Genomic DNA, 13,250 nt, shown 5'->3' on the forward strand with positions numbered 1-13,250 from the left:
TCATCCTTCCTTACTTGTTTGTTTTATTTGCCTATCGATTATGATGTCTAATTATGAGCAAATTCATATGATATCAATAATTAAGTTGGGTGCTATTTGGTGTGGTTAAAGATCTGTTTTTTGTGGTGTTGTCTATATCAGCGCTAAAATTTGCTGTTGCTGTGTGTGCTATTTCTGTCGTTGCTGCCCATCTCGTTGTGTAGTTAATTTGTCAATACCTACGGTCTCTTTGCTCGATGTCACTTTGACTATACGCACCATCCATCTATTTGAAAATGGTCACTTTTGGTATAGTGCTACAACAACTACATATACTTATTTAGGCATAAACAAATTATAAGATTCGTCGTATATATCTCTTGGTGATAATTGGTTAGCAAAGTCTGCGAATTTGTACGAGTATTTAAAAGCAATTGCTTAGACTTCCATTTAGCAGCCCGGCTTTGTGTTCCATATGCAACTTTTACGGAATACTCAAACACTTTACATACTACGTTGAAACTACTTAGATACCAATAATTGCGACGCATCAGTAAAAGGTAGTTTGCTAAAGTATAAGTATTCAGCAGCATTGAATTAAAAATATATTCGATTACTAAGTATGAAATTTCTATATATATCTATATATATATTCTACATATTTTTATTAAGATAAAGGGTTTAATCCATTGAAAATAACATTGATTATATAAAAGAGAAAAACTATTCCATTTATAATTTTAAACCTTTTTTTTAAACTGCTTGGGTCAAATATAAAAGTAAACAAAATTTTAATGAGGTTTTTATAAACTAAACATGGTTTATACGTCCTTTAGGTGGTACAAAAATATTTGTATACCCTCAACAGGGTATATTCAGTTTGCCGCCAAGTTTGTAACACCCAGAAGGAAACGTCGGAGATCCTCTAAAATATATAATACATATCTATATATAAATAATGATCAGCATAATGAGCTGAGTCGATTTAGGCATGTCCGTCTCTCTGCCTCTATATAAGAGAACCAGTCTCTCAATTTTTGAGATATCAATCAGAAATTTTGCAAAAGTCGTTTTCGGCCTAGAAGCTGCCAATTTGTGGGAACTGCCGATAATTAATCATTAGAGGATAAAGCTTCATTAAAACTAGACGATTTGAATCAAGTTTTTGTAAGCAGTCTTCTGTGTTTGAGAAGTGTGTATATTATAGCTTCAGTGCAACCAAATTTAACTTTAATTTTTGGCAGCAACGGTTAATCCGGACTAAAGCTTTTAAAGCATTGTGCAATATCGTTATGATTTTACCTTCCCTCAGCGGTTAACCAATTTATTTTCAGAAATTTTTAACCACGATCGTCTTAATGATTTCTCATAGCAAACATTTGAAAAAAAAATATAAATTTCAAAAATAAATAATATACATATAGGGGAAGACGGGGTACATTTGACACTTTCATTTAAAAGTCCTTTAATTTCTACCAAATATAATATAATTTTAAATGAGTTACAGCTTTAAAAGCACCAGGGTTTGGATACTTAGTAATGAAAGTAAAAAGTTGGAAAAACACTCAAAGCTATTTTTTATACGAAATTAAAAAATAATACATAATTTGTTTCTGAATGTTTTATTAAAATAACAGTAATGCCCGGTTTCACAGTCCATACTTATGTTGTACTTAAGATAAAACAGGAAAATATTGTTTTACAGTTCATACTTATGTAATGCTTAAGTACTGAAAAGGGGAGACTTAAGCAGTGCTTAAATAACAGCTGATTTTTGTTTTGAATTTGCTTTGGATTTTCAGCGACATCTTTCGTAGCGTAGGGCAAGTGTCCGTTCGTTTGCACTCAATAACAGCTTATACTTTTCCTTCAGTTCCAATAGGTGCTCCGACTCGCTAGCGGTGATATTTCCTCAAGAATTTATGTATTGTCTGTTATAATTTAAATATTTCATACATATTTTTATTTTTATATATATTTGTAAAACATATGTTGCCCATAACATATATCATAATAAGATTTTATAGAAATTGACAATTGACTGTGAAACGCAAACGACCACTCAGTTTGCAACAATACTTAGCTAAGATTTTATTTAGGCACAACTTAAGTATGGACTGTGAAACCGGGCATAAATGTATTCATAAAATAATACCACTATTTTTGGAAAAACATACATATCAACGACAATTATTTTGGGAAAAGAAGATAAAATTCAATATTTCAGACAACTTATTTAATGTATGAGCATCCAAAGTGAACATCAAACAAATATTTAGCGCGGCAGCGAGAAGTTGAAGCTGGGTTATTAGGAGTCGGAAGTTTAAACTAAATTTCGCTTCTAAGAGTTATAGATATGTCTTCCACAACTGGTTTTACAAAAACCCAGTTGTCTGGAGATAGTCTACGCAAATAATTTATGTTGAAGGTAGCATCGCAAAATACCTCTACAATTTCGCCAATGAAATAAAAAGGCTTCATACCATTTTCCTCAAAGTTTACCAAAACGTATTCTCCAACCTTTAAATTCTCATCATTCAATAACGAAAATTTTAGCAAACAATTATCTTTGTTGACACATTTCTCTGTGCTGTCTGATCTCAGACTGATAATACTTTCGTCAGATGATGTAAGGTTTTCATTTAATAAGCGCTTATTTTGTTTTTGATTTTTGTTTTTTTTTTTTTGATTTTTCTTGCTTTCTGTTGAAAATTTTAAAGAACGTTTGGAAAACTGAGTGATTCTCTTAGTTTGGAAATCCAAAGTTCGATTTTTTTCTGGTGAACCAGTGAGGATTCGCGAAGATCCACTTTTCTGTGTTATGTTTGGCGCCAAGCGCGCAATAGGCCTCAAATGGATGGATGGATTCGCTTCAAAAAACCGTAAAGCCAACTTTCTCCAGCTGCCTTGTTAGTTTCCCAAGTAGTTGGACATGGTATGTTATTAGCGGCAACAAATTCGTAAACAAATCTTTTGAATATATCATACGACAATCCATATGCAAAAAACGCACACTTCTTAGCATATTCGACTAATTGCTCCTCTTGATCTCTCGTTAGCGTTTGATGGCTTGTGGATTTAGAGTGATAAATTAAATTTTCATCACAGCTACTCTTATTTCCAGAATCTGAATCGTTCCTCAAGGGATCTAGTTTCAATAATCGCATGATCAAAGTATTTCTTTTCAATCCGTACTTTTCCGCTGCTGACGTAGCTGTTTCGCGTTGATGCTTTATGTCTGCAAGAGCTTTTTTCGTATCATCCTCACTTATTTGACATCGGTTGGTCTTTTTCTTATAGTTGCGCACCATTGCTAAAGTAATACTTAGCATTAGAAAACTCCTTAATTGTTTTAACATTACCAAATTTTAAATGGGGACATTTGTCAAATGTGCCCCTCCTACACAAGTCAAAGGTGCCTCATTCCACTCACCCTCTCGTTTTTTTATTTTTTGCAAATTCTATTAAACTTCAGATAAACACACTATTTATTTTCATAGCACACATAACCGGAGTAACCAATTTCGTAAGATGCTTTAAAAATGTATTTTATTGTTTAAGAAAGACTTTACTTCCGATCTACCGAAAATTACAATTACGTTTCCGAAAATAGAAAAACACGTGTAACTCTATTACGCGTTGGAATATAATTGTTAAATTTTTTGACGCTTCGTTTAGTTCAATAATGGTGGTGGCCACGTTTTTACATTTTCAATAAAGCCCCAGTTAACGCCACAGAGACTGAAGTCAAATGTGCCCCAGTGTCAAATGTACCCCGTCTTACCCTACATATGAATTGATTGATTCGACTTTTAACTATACTTCCCATGTACTTCTAAAAGGCTTTAACGTGATGTCTGTCTGCAGTTCTTATAGCACAACCAGTGAAAAACGTAGAATCGTGGCTAGTGTCAGCTGGCACGACCTATCTGATGGGCGCGCAATGTAACTGAACAGTGGAAAACGCTACTCACTTCTCTCTTTGACGTGGAATAACGTGAGAATTCACGACATTTGGATTTTTGCCGTAGAAACGTGGCAGCTGATTGCTCCTCACAACGCAGGGTTGCCAATATCGATATACTGCAGTAATTATCAACTTTTATAATTCAATCTGTTCAAAATGTTTCAGTATGTTTGAAATTTTCATAAAATAACTCAAAATCAGAGTCGAATGCTATTATTTATAAATACGTAAACTATTTTTAAAAGTTTGTTTTCACTTTTGATATTTTATATTATAAAAAATTGTAATTGGAAGCAAAGATGTGTACAAAACTATATATGCGTATTGGGCAATGGCAACATTGTTCAAATGAAAACAAAAAAAGATGGCTGATTTCTGCGTTTCTACCACGTTTTTCGCTGTTCACACATTTTGCCGATGAGGAAGGAAAAGGAAGGAAGGCAGTAGCGTTTTTCCCTGGTTGTGCTATTACTAGTGCCATATAAAGTACCGTAGACCATGCCACTCGTAACAGTACAACTACTATGCTAATTTTCGGACGAAAGGAGTATACCTACTAACATAAACAAAAGCGAAAGCTAGTGGCAGTAAAGTAAAGATCAATAGAATTATAACATAAGTGGACGCCAATATAAAGTTTCAATATGAAATTCCTTAAAAGAGTTTCAGAGCTGGCATGCTAGGAGCTGTTAAAATAAGGGATACATGAATAAATCATAATATGAGTTATCAGATTTTGGACATAGAATACTAACCTAAAATCGTATCTCGTATCAAATTTAATAGCATGACATCTACAAATAATTTTCGAAAAATATACTTTCCAGTAAACAGAATGAATGTTAATTCCTGGTCTAATTAACATTTGTTACAGTAAAAGCTCTTCGAACGACCTGACCCATTAAGCGTACCCGCTGCATCTAAATTCGCTGAACTATGTCAATGTAGTAGTATACCTCGTACAGTTCATTCGTGTCATCGTCCATGCCTCTGCACCATATAGCAGAGCGGATAGATAGATATAGAGAAGGGTGTTTTTTTTTGAACTATTATTTTTTTTCAGTCCCGTCAGGAAATTTCCTTGGAAATTCCCCTTAAAAAAATTCCCTGAAAATTATGTATTAAAAAACATATGAAAGTTGCATAAAGCCTTACTTAAAAAGCTGAATATCTCGAGAAGTATTAATGATAGCGATTTTGACCTCGGACCTTTTTTATAGCAATTAAAATTTCATTAAATTTTTTCTATAGCATCATTTACGAGATAAATACAAAAAAAATGCGAATTTCATGGAAAATCAGGTTTAGAGCCCTGTACTACCTCGCCGGTGTGAGTTACGATTTTGTTGCATTCAGCACTTTTGTAGAGTGAACAATTTTGAGAAATATGCGTCTAAAGTCAAAGCGATGCCGTAAAATACTTCTGATCTATAGGAATTTAAAGACAAAACTTACGATTTTAGTGTATTTTCTATGGAAAATTTTTACAGGCCTTGTTCCAGTTCTTTATATAAATATTAAGGGCTAAAAATTTCAGGGATTTTTTAATGGTATTTCCAAGGAAATTTCGTGACGGGACTGAAAAAAATTAATAAATCAAAAAAAAAAAACAACCTAATATAGAGTTTGTGTCTTTGCTCGTCGAGAGAGGACTTTACTTTTCAGTTGTCTACTCAGTCCGAAGAAGCACCTGTTGACAATATTAATTCTGCGTTGGATTTCAAAGCTGACATTGTTGTTGATGTTAATACTGATTCCAAGATAGATGAAATTATCTACGACTTCGAAGTAATGGCTGTCAGCAGTGGCGTGAGAGCCTAGTCGCGAGTGCGACGAGTGTTTGTTTGAGGACAGGAGATATTTCGTTTTGCCCTCGTTCACTGCCAGACCCGTTTGCTTTACTTTTTTGTCCACCGATATCCAATGATATCGATATCATCGGTATACGCCAGCAGCTGTACACTCTTGCAGAAGATTGTACCTTTTCTATTCAGCTCTGCAGTTCGAAATATTTTCTCCAGCAGTGGATTGAAGAAATCGCAATTCGCCTTATCTGAAACCTCTTTTGGTAGCGAACGGCTCGGAGAGGTCCTTACCGAACCTGACGGAGCTTTTGGTATTATTCAGCATCAGTTTACACAGCCGTTTTGTGGGGAAACCAAATTTAGACATAGCGGTATAAAAGGTAGCTTCTTTTCGTGCTGCCAAAGTAGCTTTTAAATCGACAAGAAGGTGTGCAGTGAAAACTTTAACTATATTAGTCAGGCAGGCTTTTGTTTGACCATATTATAAAGAAGTTGAAATGTCCTTATCTGCTTTGTTGTTCTTCAGACGGGTAACTGCTAATCGAACTAGTCGAGCAATGTAACCTTTGCTCTATCGTATGCTTCCACTTCCATTCATCAAGCTGGAGAAGTCTTCCTTCCATAATTTCGGTGTGTACTATACATACAGATGTATACTTGTATAGCCAGTTAGAATACCTGTTTATTATTGGCTCTGTAAGTGTTGGTAGGGTTAGTGTGTAATAAAGACTTATTTAGAATGTTAACTCATTTCGGACACTTAACAGTGTTACCACTGCTTCCCAGTCTAATTTCTTCTTTTTGATTTTAAATCTCGTGAATAAGTTCCTCTGCGATTTTTATTTGCTCTTGCTTTCAAATATTTTCTCCCTACTGATTAATTATATGTTTTTTTGTTTCGCTAAAAGCCATGTTACGTCAAATGTCGCTATTTGTTGTATATTTATTTTCATATAAAAATTATTAAGCTAGCTGTCTCATTTAAATAGCATTTTATTAAAAGAGCTCGGATTTAGTAGCGCTTAATATCTGAATAGTTAATGACATGAGTTCTTAAATATTATGTAATATACAAGGAAATAGAACTGTTAAAAAAAAACAAAAAAAAATTAATACTTTTCAAAAGTTATATTTTTTTGTTCAAAGTAGTTTCCTTCTGCTTCGATACAGCGTTTAGCCCAGTCAATTAGCATTTCAAATGAGAGTTTAAGGTAATTTTTCGGAATGCTCTTGAGGATATCGGTCGTCGCCTTTTGGATAGCTGAAATGTCCTGAAACCAGTGTCCTTTCATGGGAAAATGAAGTTTTCCAAATAGGTAAAAATCACAGGGTGCCAGATCAGGTGAGTAGGGTGAGTGACCGTCGACTGATGACACGGCGCATTATGGTGCAACAGGCGCCAGGACCCTGCCTCACGGTATTGTGGTCCAGCACGACGAATGCGTGACAAAGAACGCTTCATAACACCAAGGTAAAATAGAGCATTAATCGTTTGGCCAGATGGGACGAACTCTCGCTGTACAATACCCTCGGAATCGTAAAAACAAATCAGCATTGCCTTTATTTTTATTTCATATACCTACCAATAGGTGGCGCTACCGGAAACAGTTATATTTAAAAAGTTCTGTTTCTTTTGCGACAGACCTTGTAGGTGCAATAAGTTACTATGATTATATCCGTTATTTATATGTGAAGACAGAAGGCACTGCATGTTACTGTGCAATATTTCGTATTTAATTAAAAAACTTAAAATTTTTTTAATTTTTAATTGTCCACTTTTACTGAATTATTTAGACCTTTCCGAGCTTCCTTTTTATATTTTCTCAAATTTTCCCTTTTTAGTTTCAATAATGATTCATTTGATCCGACGTTATGGTTTTCAACTGCCGCTGTGAAAATGTAATATAATTAAGCCTCCTTTACTTTATCAAGTAATTGTAATGCAGAAGAGCAAATTACGTATGCCCTTTCAACTCTTTTGCACGCATATACTCTTCATTTCCCTTCAACGTCACATAAGTATATGTAACTACACACAAGCTTTTTACAGGCTCTGCATCTTCATGATTTCCAACTGATGCTACATTACCTACGGATTACTATTAATTATGATTTCGACTGTCTGTCGCCGCTTGATGCAATCGTAAACATATTCGAATAATTGTAAGGTATAACACCAACACTAGCGCTAATCTACAACGTCAAAAAAAAGCCACAAAGCAAGGCTACGGGCCGCTAATGTCTGACTGATTATGATCGATTATAGTCTATTTAATTCCACTTTTTACGAATTGAGACTTTGCGTTGATGCAACTTATCATTCAGAAGTGCCTTTTCTAGGATTGAAAAGAAGTTAAGTATTACTTTCTGCATGAAATTTATACCCCCTACATACCAAAAGGGGCATATTGTTACATTGTTTTAAGAAAGATATTCTTGTTTTTACTTATTGACCGATATATGCGGTATAAAATCAACCGGAGCTTAAAAATTGCTTATGTTAAATATGTGTGGACTATAGGAACCAATGTCTTGATTTAACCCATTTTAACACCGGACACAGCAGGAGGAAGTTTCATTGTTATATCTTAGATATTTTCGGTAAAAAGTCAACACTGGTACTCCGGTCAACATATTTGGTATCTGGGGCTTGATACACTATAATCCGATTTCGGTACTTACAAAACTTTAATACATTTAGGTATGATTTTTCCTCCAAGTTCATTTTCCAATTCATGTCCTCTTATCAATTGTTCATGTCGCGCTCCTGCTGGCAATAAATTACATAGATTTTCAATTATATAATGCAAATACGCTAACATAAGACTGTATAACACAAATTTGTGTCTAACAGCATGTATTGAAATATTTTCTTTGTTCTTCCACCAAAAAGCGTTTTTGCAATCTTTTCCCGCCTTTTCCGCTGTCAAAGTTCAGCTACTTTGCTTACATCAGTAAAGGCTAGACAATATGTGGCTGTTAGAAATTGTAAATAGTTACCACAAAATGCATGCTAAACAAAATAATATTTGTGGCAATCAGCCAGAATACGCAACCAATATAGAAGGCTGTGAGTATTTTTGTTCCTTATTTCTAGCAGTTTTGCATACCATAAAAAATTATGCGAGGGGAAAAAGAAAGGCGTAAGGCGACGAATTTTCATTTGTATTGTGTTTCTTATTGAGTAAACAGAAAAAAAGTGGACTAGTCTATGGCCTAGTCATAGCAGGGGCATTGCAAAACACATTTCACACTCTTAAATGTATCCTATTTTTCACAGCTCCTTTGTATAGAGTTCAATACTTTCAAAAGCTAACACGTAGCAAAGTGAAGTTACAAAACTTTGTGCCTGCCAAAAAGTGTGTTAAACACTCTAAAATATTGTGTATATTGAAATTGGTGTTACCGGATTACAATAGCTCTCGTTTGTTTGTATTAACTTATTTTTGCCAGGAAAATTGTGCATCCTAACGGTTTAGAAAACTGGAATTTCATTTCACGAATAAATGACATAAATACCTGTCACATACTCGTATATAAAATATGTATATAAACTACTTAAAAATTTTTTACTTTCTCTTTTTTTTATTTATTTGACAAACATACTTGCTTTATGTGAAAAAAGCGTACATGCAGTTGACATTTGGCTAACAAGTAATGCAGAAAAACACTAATAATAATATAGTGTCAAATGGTAGGAGCGGAAAAAGTTCACAGGAGGTTTAAGATAAAAGGTGAGTACCAATGGTTGCCAATAGAAATAGATCATGCAAGTGTATTTGCTAAATTATATTGAGATAACATTTGAGTAAGGTTATTATACTTTTAAAGCTTTATAAATATTTTTCTTTATATGTAAGCGCATTCTTACTTTGCTCAATAAGCAGCTCAACCAGTTGGAGTTTATTTGGTTTGTAATAGGTATTCTTCAAATATTACTCAGAACCGCCAATGGGTTTTCAAATTATTTTTCTTTCCTTAACTGTTTTCATGATTAAATCTCTGCTGATGAAGGTCTGCTTGTAGCTGTTTAAATTAATAGTCGATTCCACAAAAGTCTACGGTGAGTCAGTAGTTTAAATTGACTCCTAAAGTCCTATCATAATAAGCCTGGTGACCTAAATAAGACCAACAATAATAACACAGTTCAAAAAAAAATTTTTTTTTTTTGGGTTTCTGTTCTCATGCTTGAATTCTGATCCTAGACATTGAAAAACACTTAAATATTAATCTTTAGTTCTTTAAGTTTGCTTTGGGCTGATCTACATCGATAAGTATATTTGGGGTTTAATACGAGAGAGCTCATATTCGCATAAAAGAAATACAAAAAATATTCACTTTTAGACAGTAATTTCTTGTTATTTTACATTTATATATTATTTTTTTCACACATCTTGAATAAAAACGACTCTTGTATCTAAAAAAAAGTTTTCTAATTATAATCTATAGTGAAATTGTAGAAAAAATATAAAAATCAGTCATTTCTGCTTAAAAATCGAAAAATTGCTCTAATTTCCACAAAAGCAAACTTTAACTGGAAAAAAAAAATGTTTCCTTATTTTTGTCATAGGAGAAACTAAAATTTAACATGTAGATGTCAGACCCAAAAATCGTGTTGACCTGTGTAATCAATCCAACCACCAAGGGCAGCATAAAATGGAAATGATATCATTATTAGAGGGATCTTTATGCATTCTGCAATACGAGAATTAAATATTTGAGAACTACGCTAGATTTATCAAATTTATTACCAGGAGAAATATCTTCCAACTCTAATTCGGCAACATATAACATAATTTATAAATAAAAATGAAATTCCTCTGTTTTTCACTAGAATACATCTGCAACAGCAAAAAAAAAGATATCATAAAAATTCCCTTTGCCAGGCTTAGTAAATAAGGCTGGAGAAGCGTTCCCTCCATAATTTCTGTATGCCATGACCATCAGTCACTAGATCACCATTGTGGATTCTACAAGAGTATACTTCGATTTTGAAACCTTCTATTATTATCATGCGAGGTAGACAGTCTGTTTTCTATCTACTTCGACACGACACTTTTCATCATACCAGTTGTTCTTTTTCCTTTTCCGAAAACAAATGTTTTCGTTTGCAGCTGTACGTAAGGAGCTTAAAATGAAGGCTGGATGTATGTGTACAAGTTCATGTAAGTGAGGAAAGTGCTCTGAACGCCATTCACTTGGGAGTAGTCAGAAACGATTCTTTTGCATATGCCTCAATCAACTAACGAATTCCGGTCTTAGACCTCTGGGTATTTAAAAAAACATCCGTCATCAGGCTAGCTAAAGCGAAAAGGCGAACCATCCCTGTTCATAATTTTGCGCTAGTTTGCGGTTCCCAAACGTAATGTAAAAAAAATACTCCTCATCTACAAAACAGACTCGGAAGAGAGATCTCTTTTAATGATAATATAATATAGAAACAATAATATTATTTGGTTGAGTATCACGTTGAAATTAAGGAACCTTTTTTATTGCCAAAAACCCATTATATAAAATAAAATTAAGTTATCTTATAGAAAAAAATTGATTATGAAAATGTCTTATTAAGCGTGAAGTCAAAATATTTCATTACAATTATAAATTATATAATACCTCTGTAAAATTTACTAACTTCTCGTTCGTCATAAAAAAAATAATAATTAAAGAAATTTGCACTTAAATTATTCAAAGAATATAATTTCAAAAGATTTCGTCTTTATATTGTTCTTAATACTTGAATTATGTGAAATTGAAGTTGACAAAAGGGTTGCAATTAGTGATCGAGTCACAGAATATGAGTTTATTGCGTATCATTTCAGAGTTAATTTTTTTGCACATTTTTAAATATTCCCTTTTACAAGCTTTCTTTTATTACCTTATTTACTTTAATTTTCAATGATGATTCTTCCGATCCGACGTTATATACATATATACCTGTACACCAACGAAAAGGCGTATTATAGAATTTCGCTGTTATTTTAAGTGCTTATTTTCACGATATCCAATTGAGGTGGCATTACTCTCCGATTATTATCAATTAGGATTTCAGCATGTCTGCCTGAAAAATTTTAAGTGCATACATATAGGTATACATATGTACATCTTCAACCATATTCGAATAATTGTATGGTATAACTAGACTGAAGGAAAAATTACTTTACCTGAACTGAAGTTAGTTTGAGCGTTCTACCCCTCGTATTTAATTTGTTTGCGGTATTTTAATACTTCGTTTTGGACCTTTAAGATTTTCGTTAGAAAGGTTGCTTTAAAACGTTTCTTATACCGAATTTTAGTTTTTCTTACTTCACGACACGGCATGACACATTATGAAGATGTCGAGTTGCGTGTTGTAAAACTTAATTAGTGTTTAAGTGAAGTATGCGATGTCTAGTTATTTTTTATCACATCATCATAGAAAATTCTATACCCTTTTATAAATCATTTTACAAGTCTTACACAAGATATTGTTTACTGAGTTTCTGCAATATAGGGATCATGCCGTTCAAATGCGAAGTACATTGTCAGAAAAAAGCACCCGGACATTGTAATTAAATTCCCTGTGTAAATAATGTTTAAAAATTTTCATGTAATTTGCTAAGTTGGTAATACTGTCCTTTATTATTATGCCAAATATGACCGCGATCCGTCAACCAGTTTGTTTACAGCAGCTGCCTAAGTCAGTACACCTCAGTAGTGCGTTATATTTGGTACAATGGATAAAAATATCGAACAAAGAATTGTCTAAAATTTTGTATTTCTAACCATAACGTAGTTTTTTTGTTTTTTTTTTTATGTTAAACTACGTGTTTGCCAAAATGTTACAACTAAGCGAAAAAACATCAAGATAAGGAAAAAATTTAAAAGGTCATAAAAAAAATAAAAAAAAACTGACACATACGAACGCCAAACCCTTTGAGGGTTTTACTATACTGACCTAGTACCATCACCCTGACTTGGAATTTCTCACCCCCCAGATTAGCTGTTGTACTGTGTTATGAGAACAACCGGGGACCGGTTTCAAACTGACTTCAGTTCAATGTATTGTGATTGCAATGATATTTTTAGCAATTCCTTTTTCCAGACTTATTTTTCACAACTTCAGCCTTAACTAGCATAGCGGTGCAGCAAAAAGGGAAATTTTTCAATACTTACCCATCTATAGTATACATTATATACTTGTATTATATGCACATTTGAAGTAGCTTTTAAATATATCTATATAGTGTTAAGCATTTTCTTGATAGAATAAAAATGCTACTAGCTATATAAAATGTGGAGCGCACGAAAAAACTAAAATAATATCACAGACGAATAATTGGAATTGCTTAACCACCACAAAGGAGCAAATCATCTTCATCGTTTTGCTGTAATATAAACAAAGAGTTTCACGCAACTTCAGGTATCAGTGTGGTAGCTTTTGTGGTTTGAATTCTTTTTGTGACTATTATGGTTTTGCTTAATTCAGATACGTCTATGTGCGTTTATTCATTGAAAAACTA

This window comes from Bactrocera neohumeralis, chromosome 3 (genome assembly GCF_024586455.1).
Source record: "Bactrocera neohumeralis isolate Rockhampton chromosome 3, APGP_CSIRO_Bneo_wtdbg2-racon-allhic-juicebox.fasta_v2, whole genome shotgun sequence".
NCBI classification, from domain to species: Eukaryota; Metazoa; Arthropoda; class Insecta; order Diptera; family Tephritidae; genus Bactrocera; species Bactrocera neohumeralis.